This window comes from Lissotriton vulgaris, chromosome 6 (genome assembly GCF_964263255.1).
Source record: "Lissotriton vulgaris chromosome 6, aLisVul1.2, whole genome shotgun sequence".
Taxonomy (NCBI): Eukaryota; Metazoa; Chordata; class Amphibia; order Caudata; family Salamandridae; genus Lissotriton; species Lissotriton vulgaris.
In genome coordinates, this window is record NC_141694.1 from 1,590,605,746 (window position 1) to 1,590,618,359 (window position 12,614).

The following is a 12,614-nucleotide window of genomic DNA, read 5'->3' on the forward strand; positions in this document are numbered from 1 at the left end:
CAGGACAGCTGCTCCTGATGGGGTTTTCTGTTTCTATCTTATAACTAATTATCTTAATAAAAGTAACATGATCAATCCTACATGAAGTATCCATCATCTTATTGATTACAACAGTATCAAACACCTTAGGGATCAGTGAAGCCTTCAGGGAACTATGAAAATCATGTTGACAAGTGTTCAGCTCATGTACTTTTCATGGCTTTCATGTGCACTTACATCTCAGAATAGACTGGACATTTTAGGGTTATATCTGCTCCTGCTGATATGCCCATGAATAGGATACAGTGGACCATGCCTTAGGGCTGATTGCTTGCAGGGGGTGATTTACCATTGTCTTATGCAGTTTATGGGTGGTATTGACTCTCTGGACCGAGACACACCACCTGCAATGGCAGAGAGCATAGTCTTGGCGAGGGGTCCCTGGAGTGGCACAACCTGTGCTGCATATCCAGACGACCCTCTTCAGTACCCATGCACTAGGTAACAGAGGTACGACTTACTAGGGACTGACAGGGGTAACTTAATTTGTGCCAATCATAGTACGGGTTATCAGGGACCCAGTAATCTACAGTCAAAGTTGCAGCGAAAGCCAGGCAGAAAGTGGGGGAGGGTACTGCAACAGAAACCCAGTTACCCACAGTGCCCCTTTCTAAAATATCCCACCTCTTCTAATGTTCAGACCATAGTAGGCCATCTGGGGACATTCAAAAATGTACTGGCAAAATATTTAGGGAGTGCACACTGATTAAGCATGGGCGGAAAATCCGTTCCGCTCGCGGATTTTGTGGATTTTCGGTAAATTCGGAATCCGCGAGATTCGCGAATTTCCCGCAAAATCCGCTAACGGAACGGATTGGGTCAAAAGCTCAAGCTGACTTTTGTAACTCTTTTAGAATGGCGCTAGCAAGCTGCCAGAGCCATTCTAAAATAGTTACAAAAGTCAGCTTCAACAGGAAGCTCTAATAGATAAAGTAAAGCAGGTGCTGCTCAAATTCAGTTACACAATCATTAATCACCCCAAATGTATGGCATAATAGCCATCTCTGTGTATGTCAATGGAAGTTAGGGGCATATTTAAAAGAGTTTTGTGTCATGGTTGCACTACACATGGTAGGATATGCATGCAGCAAACCTCTAAGTCAGATTTTTGAAGCCACGCAAAACCACTTTCTGTGGTTTTAAATGACTTCACAAACAGAAAGTAATGCAATGCAGAGCAAATGGCTGTGTTATATTACTTAGTGCAAGGGGGTGTTCCATGGGCATTGTGTGTGTGTTTCCATGCAACTCCCATGGCTTATGATGCATTTCCAGATTTTCTGTAAACCTGGGCACACAAAAAAAGATAAACCTCCCCAGGTGAGGAGAAACAAGGAGAAAAATCTTATTTTTTTTCTTGTGACTTCATCTTTCTGTATGTGCTGCATTCTGCAGCACACATAGAGGTATATGCCTCTAAAGAGTGTCTGTGTGCCGGAAAGTGCCCTTTCCTACTCAAAAATAAACCTGCATGCAACACTAGCATTCTTGCCTCATGGTGCAAGGTTGACTGCGTTGGTGCTAGGCAGCCAACTGTGGGCAAGCGCAGGGTGAAAGGACAAGAATGAGTCATAGCTCTCAAATTCCTGTCCTTTCCAAGTGACGCAGTGCAGCGCAGCAAGGTGACTTATTGCTGTGCTGCACTGCGCCACGTTGCCATAAATATGGCGTCTAGTGTCACGTGCACATAGTCTGAACTACTTACTGCAACTTGTACACAATGATGTTCCATTGTGTAATTCCCTCACTAAACCTGTAATGTTAGTAGCAACATAACAACTGTGCATGGCATTGTGTCAACTCAGTGTGAATGGCCAGAACTGCATCAACTAATCAATACAAAAATCATGTGGTACACAAGTCATGTCAATATGAGTACAAACAGTACATAATAGCTACGTGTGAGATGAGTGTTTACTAATGGCATACATAGTTTCTGTATCTGTCAAAGGTCCTCCAAAATAATAGTATGTGAACAGCTCAAGAGTTCCTAATAAAAATGGGTCACACATGGCACTAAAATTGTATATTCACCAAAGTTACTAGAGCAACACTGGAAGAAGTAGTTGTAAAAGCATTTGTGCCATGCCCGGTAAGTGTCGGCCCAATTCAAAGCTCTCTTGGAACCAAGCAAACTAAGCAAATCATCACAACTTTCCCCAGAAAAGCTTGCTTGTCTTTTTCATCCAGGCATCTGTCCATCAATCCTTTCACTTACTCACTCTCCCACCCTTACATGTAATTTATGAATCTTTGCATTATGTTGTGCCAGAAAGAAGAGGCCCATCAGGCACACCGACCCGCTGTATCTATTACATCTGGGGGTTGATGATGGCCATGGCTGCCCTGAGGTAAGAATTGCATAGTTGTGTGTTTAACCAACTCTGGTATATACACAAAGGAAAACTTGACATATGGATGTATGCTATTACCTAGGCCTGTTTCATGGATTGTAGTCCTCCTGGCCAAGGATGGTCACAAACAAACCTTATATTAGATGTATGCTAGTGATTAGGATTAAGAGAGAAAAATGGCAGTATGTTGTGTAGTGAACAGTAGTAGTGCAAATTAGCATTCAACCCAGGGTCACTGAACGGAGGCCTACTAGAACACGCACATCCTCAAAAGGTCTGATGATCTGTATTACACTTATCCCTGCACAACAACAGGTTGCACAGGGAATGTGAGCATGTCAAAAACATGCGCGGAATGCATGTGCCTGTCCAAGATGTACACAACATGCTATGTAAGATGTAAAGGAGGCTAGTCCTGCACACCTGAATCCCCGTGACACAGGCCCTCATCACCAGCCAACAGAACTACAGCAACACTCTCTACGTATGAATTGCTGCACATCTCCTACAGAGACTTCAGGCCATAAAGAATGCTTCAGCCAGATTCATCCTCAACCTTCACCCAACAAACCCACATTGCTCCCCACCTAAAGCAACTCCAATGTCTCCTCGTACAGAAGGGTGCTAAATCAAGCTACTGACCCATGCACACAATGCGCTACACAACCAAGTACCCACCTACACTAACCATCGCCTGACCTTCCAACAACTGTCTGAACATTTGCTCACCCTCCATATCACTTGTCCAAACTCCCCGCATCTACTGATGCAGAAGCGGAGGATGCTCCTTTTCCCACATCCAATAAGACCTTAAAGAGAGTCTCAAAGCTACTCCGGACCAGCGCCTCAGTTCTGGAATTCTAAAGGGTCCCGCGCCATGACTGTTCAATAGAGCCTCAGGGACCTGCACATGCTGGCATACCCTGTCAGGTGAATAGCGGCACTTTACAAATCCTGAGTCATTGCTTGATTATTAAGTTGTATCTAAATAGCCCCTAAGTTTCAAGGACACAAAAGGGAAAAAAGCAACCCTGCTTCAGCAGCTGTACACTGTCACCTGTCATGCTGACCTGCAAATTGTAGCCATCCCCGTCCAGGAACCATGGAAGTGGTCCTGAGGTAGAAGATCTAGCGGAAATCTTGCTGCTACTTTAGCGCACGCACATTGTCCCTTTTGTGTGGGTCTGGACTCACATATCTCCCCTGTTGGAAAGCATACACATGTTTGGGTCTGATTCCATGCAACACCACCATTGCGTGTAAGTAACTGTAATGCAATGTGTCAGAAAAACCAATGCATTTCTCAGAAACTGATGGGACAGTTGATGTGGCAGGCAGTATACTGGAAGTGAGCAAGTTAGTTTCACCCTCTCTTACTATCTGGTTGTTTGTGCTGGGTATTTGAGGTTTCTTGGAGAGTGCATGTGCTGTAGTTCGATTTGTGGTCTTGTCATTGTCTGTTCATTCCCTGTCGCTTGTGTTTTGTATACCTTATGTGTCTTTTGATATAGTTTAAAATATAAGTATTTGTCTTTGTAATGTTGGTGTTTGTTTTCTTAGGAGTTTTCTGTTTTAGGGGTAGGATTAGTTTTAAGGGTTGTACTTTTTGGGCTTTTGTGTGTCTGGGAGCGGAAAGATATTTCTCTAAGGGAGAGTGGCTGGCCTCCTTCGGCTAATAGTACATGACTTTTCCAAGGTGCTTGCCTCTGGGGTAGGGTCAACCAGGGGTACACAGCCAAAGATAAGAACAGGTGGGAGCGTTCACACTGGCACCTGAATAAATGCTTTGGGAAGGATATTACTGTTGTCCAAATAAAGCATATTTGGGTAGATGTGGAGGCCTGAGAGGCAGATATTGTGAAACACCTTCGGCTGGAGATCAGGGTGCAGGTAAGTATGTATGTGTGTACCAGCTGCATGTAGTAATATATTTATAGCAGTAGTGCAAAATGTAAACATGTAAGAGACATTCTTTGAGTTGTTGAATTTTAACTTTGCATCTTACAACTTCCAACATGTACATTGCAATGAATCAATGTAAAGGAATTATGCTAACTCGGGAAACTTTGTGTGCCACAGAGTGTATTCATTAAGCCAATGTAAGGCAACACACTGGCAAAAGCACCTGTGCCATACCTGGTTCTGGGATGATCTATGGGTTGCGGGTGGTTGTATGCAATGACAATCCATGGTATCATGAGCATTCCCTTATTTAACATACGTGAATGATCAGGGAATGCTCCAAAAATGCCAGAGCACCACCAATGATGGATAAGCAGGAAATATAGGTTTCATCTCAAGTCTTGTGAAATGTTCCATGTGTAGTGCATTGTGCTGCACATGTAAACAGTTTAAGATGTTTTGACAACTGTACATGTGCAAACATGTGGGCAGAGCAACACTAATCAAACCTGCTTACAAGGTATGCATCCTTGCACACAGTTGGAAGGGACCAAGATATTTCGCTAGGCAACATTCTATGCATCAGTGCCATTGAAACTTTTATATGGCTTTTACAACGTCACATACAGTGTATGCCTGTCATTTCCCCTCTCATCACTAGCTTGTTTTGCGTTGAGCAAATAGTGTCACCCATGTGCCATGGTACAATGTGGACTGACATGATGCTGACCAGCATTACTCATAACATCACATTTATGAGTCATGCTTCAGGCATGTGATGTTAGATTCATCTGACCTTCATCATCCAGCTAGCTGAGACCAGCAAGCTGACTGGCTGCCTCCCATATTAATACAATATATGCTTACATGTGTCAAGGTTGTAAGTTATATATGAAATACTGGGATGACATAGGTATTCACTTAGAATGTAGACCATGTGTATCTGCACTATTTACAATTCAGTGTCCAATTTTGTGTCTTCTGTGTCATCATCTCCCACACACCCAGGGGGAGCTGGACAGATTTATCGGACCTCCATGCTACCAGTACATGTGTGTGTAATCTATGTGAATTGTAACATTGTGATGTGTTTTGGAAGGTTTCAATCACCTACTATCCAATGTACAGTCATTGTGATAACACAACAGAACTAGGGCACATATTTGTTTGAAAGGAACACAGAGAAATGTAATTGTGAATTTAGGGTATAGGTAAGCAGGACCACAGGATATAAGCATCTTTACATCTGGGGGATGTTGGCATATCTATAGCCTTGATACTTTTGGCACAGTAACCATCATCTGGTGCATAATCAGTAGGTGGCCAACACAAACAAATTAAGCGGTACCACAAAAGGCTCTAATCAAACAAATCATGTATCTACATATGCAGCTGCAAAGTCAATTGAACATAGCTGAGCTAGTCTGGGCAGGTTTCTGTTCCTCATGTGCAATATTGTGTATGACACAGGTGCTGATGATGTGCAATAAGAAGACACTGGCACTGTTACCAAGTGTTAACAGAAAGGTATCAAGACATCAGAGTAATACAGAATATGAGTCACTATGCAACATATATTCCATCCACATGCAGCATACTAAGGTCATACCGGCTACATACATTTGACCTCACTTGCTACATCTTTGCCGTGTGACTGACTATAGGTGTGGCTACACATATCTGCTGTACAACACTTACTGTTTTTTGCAGACACATATCTGCCCCTGTAGCTGTGTGTCAGATCGAAAGGCAAACTGAAAATTAATGTAGGACAGTGTCAGCAGGGTAGGCATCACAATCTAACCATTTTGACTATGATGGATGCTGTGAGTGTTGTTTGGATTGGGCAAACTTTGCCTACATCATGGATTTGACCCATGTCAGAAAACAAAAGGCATGGCTACACTTGTTTCAATAAGGGTGCTGGTACATCATCATAAGGTCCTCAAAATATCTATTTCTTACTTACAATGAGGTATGGCTATTGGAATCCTGCCTCAGGGGTATCTGAGCCTCCCTTAGAGTGGGCCATGTCATCACTATGTGAAATGTTGTGATAGAGGAACATTGGCACTGATCTCCTGGAAGTTGTAGGGCTGTTGGCCTGCTACTGCACGTAACCATGGTGTTGTCTAAATAATTGCCAGAATGACTGACTATTGCACATTGCGAGTGTGGACATACACATGGCAGGGTTCCGGACATATTGAGCCGGCTTCACAAAGGTAAACATACACTTTTGGGTAAGTTTACTACCTTTTGGTGTTTAGTAAAACTTAGAAGAAAAGTCTAACTTTACTACTTATCAGTATTCACAAAGGTAATCTTAGACCAAAAGACTAACTTTACTAGTAGTAACTTACTTTGTGAATACCGGAAAGTTGTACAGTTAGACTTTTGTTCTAAGTTTACCTTTGTGAAAAAACAAAAAGTAGTAAACATACACAAAAGTGTAAGTATACCTTTGTGAATAGGGGCCTCAGTTTTGCAGATCTTAACTAGAGGTCAGCCTTCAGATCTCTATTCAATGTGTAATTATAGAGGACATTGTGCTATTGCAATTGCTGGAAAACCTATGGAGTGCCAGTAGGCCTCAATACATGAATTAAGTCTAATTCGCATGGTGTGCTTACCTGGCCAAATGCACCAGTCTGCACCTGGATTGGCGCTGAAATGCCAACCTCATGCCCGTATATTCCTTAGGTTCCATTTGTGGGTGGCATTCATACAATTCAAGGTATATAGTAATGTTGCTGCACTGTGTAAAAGTTAATATGCAGGAATACACACAGTACAAGGGTCCTTGCATTATATGCCACAAAGTTTGTGTACAGATGAGTGCTCTGGCATGCATCTGCGCAGTACTGAGTTGCATTGTCTCACTTGAAATGTGCACAACATGATTTTGCTACAAGTATAAACCAGGAGTCACATATCACATATTTGCGTATTTAGCTGAGGGTAAATTGTTGAAATGTACTCTGGTAATGTTTTGCAGGAGAACAACCCCCTATCCCTGTATTTGCTATCTGACACGGTGTAAATAAAGACAGCAATGTGTCCTGCCTTGTGTGACTCAAGATGAGTAAAGCAATGCAGAGGCACAGTACCTAGGCTGTCATACCTTATCAACTTTCATGTATGTTGATGAGAAAGTTTCAGCCCACTTACAGAAAGCAATACCAACACTCAATTTTCAAGTTCTGGACCATGTGTCCAATTTCAGATAGACACATTATCATGAGTGAGACACACAACAATTTGGTCATCGGTTCCTTGACTTTCTTTGATAAGAGACATTCCCTTAGTGTAAATTGGGCCTTCCGTTTGGCATTTCTAAGGAGTTTTTTGCGGTAACCTCTTTATCGTAGTTACTCACACAGAGTTGTTGCATGGGCATCAAAATCTTCAATCCTTGAGCAGTTCTGTTTAATCCTCAAAAGCTGTCCATACGGCAGATTGTCTCACAATGACTGAGGGTGTAGGCTTTTGTAATGTAGGATCATGTTCCTATTGGTTGATTTTTGATGTAGTGTTGCCCTTAGTTCATTATTAATGTGCCTTCCACATTAAGGAACGTGAGAGAGGTATTCTTCTTACTAGCTGTGAATTTAATATCTGGGTGTGTTGTGTTGAGCCAATTTACACCAAGGGAATATCTCTTATCAAAGAAAGTCAAGGAACCCATGACCAAATTGATGTGTGTCTCCACCTTTGGACACTATACAAATCAATTTTACCAAATCGTCCTGAAAAACTGGCAAAGCTCCAAAACTTGGATTGTCCATTTGAAAGACCACTTTTTGCCTTGAAGAGAGAATTGAGCATTGGCCATAAACTGGTGAGGGCTGACTGTATCCCAATACCCAGTGGAAGGATCTGTGTTTGAGCACAATACCATGAAATGGACTCACAAGATGCTTTCAAATTGTAAAACAAAAAATGTAGTTTACAGGATCATATGCCCTTGTGGGAAGCTGTAAATTGGAAAGACAAACCAAGAGATCCGGTCGAGAATAGTTCAACATCGATCAAGAATCCGCACCAAAGTTGCAAATGCTCCTATGGTGAGCCACTTCATACAAGCAAACCATAGTGAAAAGGATATAAAAAGGACATTCCTTTGGGGGGTCAAACAAACACCAAGAGGCGGAGATATTGAAAGAATCTTACTGCAGAAAGAAGCTTACCTAACCCTGAATTCAACAGCGCCATATCAGGCCTGAATTAAATGTCGGAAATTTCAAGTACTTAAAACAGCTTCCGAACTCTTTCAAAATAAGGCAGAATGCAGAACGTCTCTACGCCCTCCAAAAAAAGATGCTTAACAGCCTCACTAATTAGGGAACAATCATTGGAAGGCCATGGTGATGTAAGAAAATGCTTCTAATAAAAATCCCTACAGAATATGATGGAAGATAAAGCAACCGAAAACGTCTACACTTGCTCTAAACTACCAGGTGCTTCCACCTTTGGCAAAAGTCCTTCGCTGTCAAAATGCTTTGCAAAATGCCCACACCCAGAAGAAAACATCATGTGTACATGTGTTTACAATAAATATGAGTAGCTTTGGCTGCGCAAAGATTTTTTTGATAAGGTAATAAAACGAGCACAGACGTTTTTGACACCGATCATGCAAGTCCAATAATCATGATGCAAACAACAAATTAACTGGAGTCATGATTAAACCATAAAAATTGTTCGTACAAGCTATAAGGTTTAAATGAAGTCAGCTAAAGCAAGCACCAGTCGGTTGAAGTCTTCATAAATACCAACTACATTAAAAAAAAAACTACATTAACCAGCACGCCTTACAACCCATCTCTAATGCAAACAGAATAGGAACAGGAAGTTCTTGTTCAACAAGTTGATCCTTCAGGTAGAAACAGTGTTCCAGAGAGCTGGTGGAATGCAGACAGACTGATTAAAGAAGTTTGCAAAAACGTGAGTGCTGCCACCAAGTTGCTTTGAAATATTTGACTCTAGCAACAAAAACGAGATGCTTAACAAGATAATGACTTTGCTTGGTTCTCTCTAGGGCAAAGCCATGATTAGGAACAAGAGTGATTAATATCCTTGTATTTCTGCAACGGCGAGCACTAACTGCCAGTAGTATCTTCAACAGCAAGTAAGTGTTAAAACGAAGGATTTCACACTTGCACGGCCGTCTTTCAATCAAAAGTCCTGAGCCTCCCTTCCACCACTGATAGCAATTTTGTGTTTGCAGGCTTTTAAACAAATCAGCACCACAACCCACGTTAAAATAGTGCTAAGAGGTAGAATAGGTGACTGTTGAAGCCATAAGAAGTTTTCCTCCTAGTAAAGGGAATCTGTGATTAATCCACAAACAACCAATTAATAACAAATGTAAATATGGGCAATGACCAACTAAATGACCTTGTCCTTTTAGGATAACAAACAGTCTCCCATTTCCTTGAAGGGATTCCTAAGACCAATTTGAGGTAGATATGTGTTATAGAAGTGATAGAGAATGAGGAGTGTGTACTAAAACAATACACATGTGTTTGTTGGTTTTACAGAATCCAGTCAAAGCCCTGAAGAAGGCCCCCAAAATAGAGTGGTACTTCAAACGCGTTGGCACTTCTAACCTACGGGGGAAGAATTGAAATCAGAATGTGTAGCAACTTAGGGAAACATATGTATTGAATGCTGTACCCCTGTGTATCTGACCTTTTGTGTACCCCGTTGTGTGGTAACCCCAGTGCTTCTTGAAAATGTAGTTCTTGGGTTACTTGTTTTTTCTGTTTTGGGACTGGAAACCATCTAAAAATGTTTTTTGTTATTTGCTCCTTGTCACTATGTCTCAATTTTGTTTGGTTTGATGTAATGTGAATGTTATGTGTATCTGACCTTGAGGATATATAAAATGAAAGGATTGAAAATGAATAAGTAAATGTCATAGACAAACTAACTTGTACATTTGGCGTGAGCCTGTCTAAAAGTTAGCAGCCAACAAATGCTCAGCTAGATGTTTTGACTTGATTAAACTTTGTAAAAGTGGCATTTTCAGACGTACAATTTAACATCCGACTTCACCATAGTTGTGTTTTTAAATTATGTGTCCAGAGACACCAAACTATACATTTCTATCTTGTCCCATTTGGAAATTACACTTATAAAATGCAACAAGGTAATCCCAAAGTGAGCCTTTGAGCAAGATAAGCCTTGCAGCAATGGTAAATGAATGTAAGAGCTTTTTACTACCTGGACATGTAAAACTTAAAAGTAAATGTCCAACTTTTTAAATACACTGTACCCTTCCCTTGAGGCTGTATAGGGCCTACCTCAGGGGTGAATTATATGTATTTAAGAGGACGGTTTAGGCCTGGCAAGTGAGTCACCTTTCCAAGTCGAAATGACAGTTTAAAACTGTACACACAGGCTCTGCAATGGCAGGCCTGAGACATGTTTAAAGGCTACTAAAGTGGGTGGTACAATCAGTGCTGCAGGTCCACTAGTAGCATTTAATTTTAAGGCCTTGGGCACATGTATTGCACTTTACCAGGGACTTAGAAGTAAATAAAATATGCTTATCTTGGATAAGCTAATATTACCATGTATTAGGGAGTGAGCACCTGCACTTTAGTACTAGTCAGCAGTAGTAAAGTGGCCAGAATCCTAAAGCCAGCAAAAATGAAGTCAGCAAAACAGGAGGTCAGAAACTAAATAAGTCAGGGTAACCAAACCAAGGATGTCAGGCCTTAGAGTATGTAATTAGGTTTTTGTTTTTAAGTCAGCTCAGTTCATAGACTTTATTTCGATAAAAATATCACAAAAGTCGTTACATGACACAATAGTGGTGAATTAAACACAGTATAAAAATCTTTAAAACAATTATATTAGCGTTAAATCACTTGTATTCCATTAACAGGGATATACATTAAGTACTTTAAAAATCTTGATAATACAGTTAGAACTCCTAATACATGAAGCGTTTATAACATTTCATTCACCAGCGCAGCAAAATGGAATTACCAATGGGCTATGTGCAAAATGTGCATTGCACGCCAAATTATAAAGTGCATTGTGCGGGAGACATTATATAACCAATCGTTTCATAGGGTAACCTATTTGAAGTGTTCATTATTCTTGCCCAGCGTTAGATACTTAAATGTGCTTTCGAACGAATAACCCACATCCGTCCCAAGAATTTTGCGACAGTAATAACTATCGGTTCTTCCAATGAGGTAGTCAGAATCCGCACTGCCTCATTTCTCATCCAAGTTCCCATATTCTGGCAGACTGGTTTCAACCATCTTAGCCTTGGTCTATAATAGGCTGGGCAGGCAATTAAAATGTGAACCACTGTCTCCACCTGATCTAAATAGGAGGGACAGGTATCATCATTCAAGCCTTTCCATTTCTTAGTGAAAGCTTTATTAGGTAGGGAGCCCACCCTGAATTGATGGTATAGTTTTCTTTAGTTTGGAACAGTAATTATGTCCCAATAATCCTCAAACTTGGTTTCATGTTTTTGTCCAAGAAATGATATAGACATGACGGCCCAATTGAAGACGCATAACGCTTTGCTGTGACCATCTTCCAATAGGCTGCCCTTAGCTCTATCTTAGATGGAAATACTGTACCCCCTGGATCTGTCCATAAGATACTCATGCCCATACCAATGATTAAGTCCCTCACACACGTTAACCATGGAATTTTATTGGACACGTCCAGATTCTTGACGTCGTTTAGAGCCAACGTATAGTGTTGTAACTCGGGGGTCACCCATATCCTCCTCCAGTATGCTATTGGCCTAAACTTTGCCACATTCTTAATGGAGTGGCAGCCCAAATCCAAGGACAGGTGTAACAGGGGAGTCGATTGAGGGAGCCCAATTAAAGACCGCATGAACTTATTTTGACCTAGTACCAAGTTGTCCAAATGATCAAAGCCCCACAATTCAGCCAGTAAAGAATGGAAGCACCAATTTTGGTGTTATATATTTGGAGTACCGGGGCTATTGTTTGGTGTAGGATGTTTTGTGCTCTTTAATCAAGGCACCCGACAATTGGGCGGGCTTGGCTGTAAAAAGATCTACTTGCCGTTTCCAGGTCACTTTACGGTCAATATGTACCCCCAGATATGAGAATGTATCTGCCTGTTCCAATTGCCCATCTGTCATACCGACCCTACCAACAATTCACTTCTGCTTATGCAGGATCATGTACTTAGTTTTATCCACATTAATTATTAGTTCATGATCCCTACAGAACAACTCAAATCTTGTAAGGGCTCTTTGTAGACCCATCCGAGTCTTGGAGAAGATGAGGGTGTCGTCAGCAAACATAAGGAGGG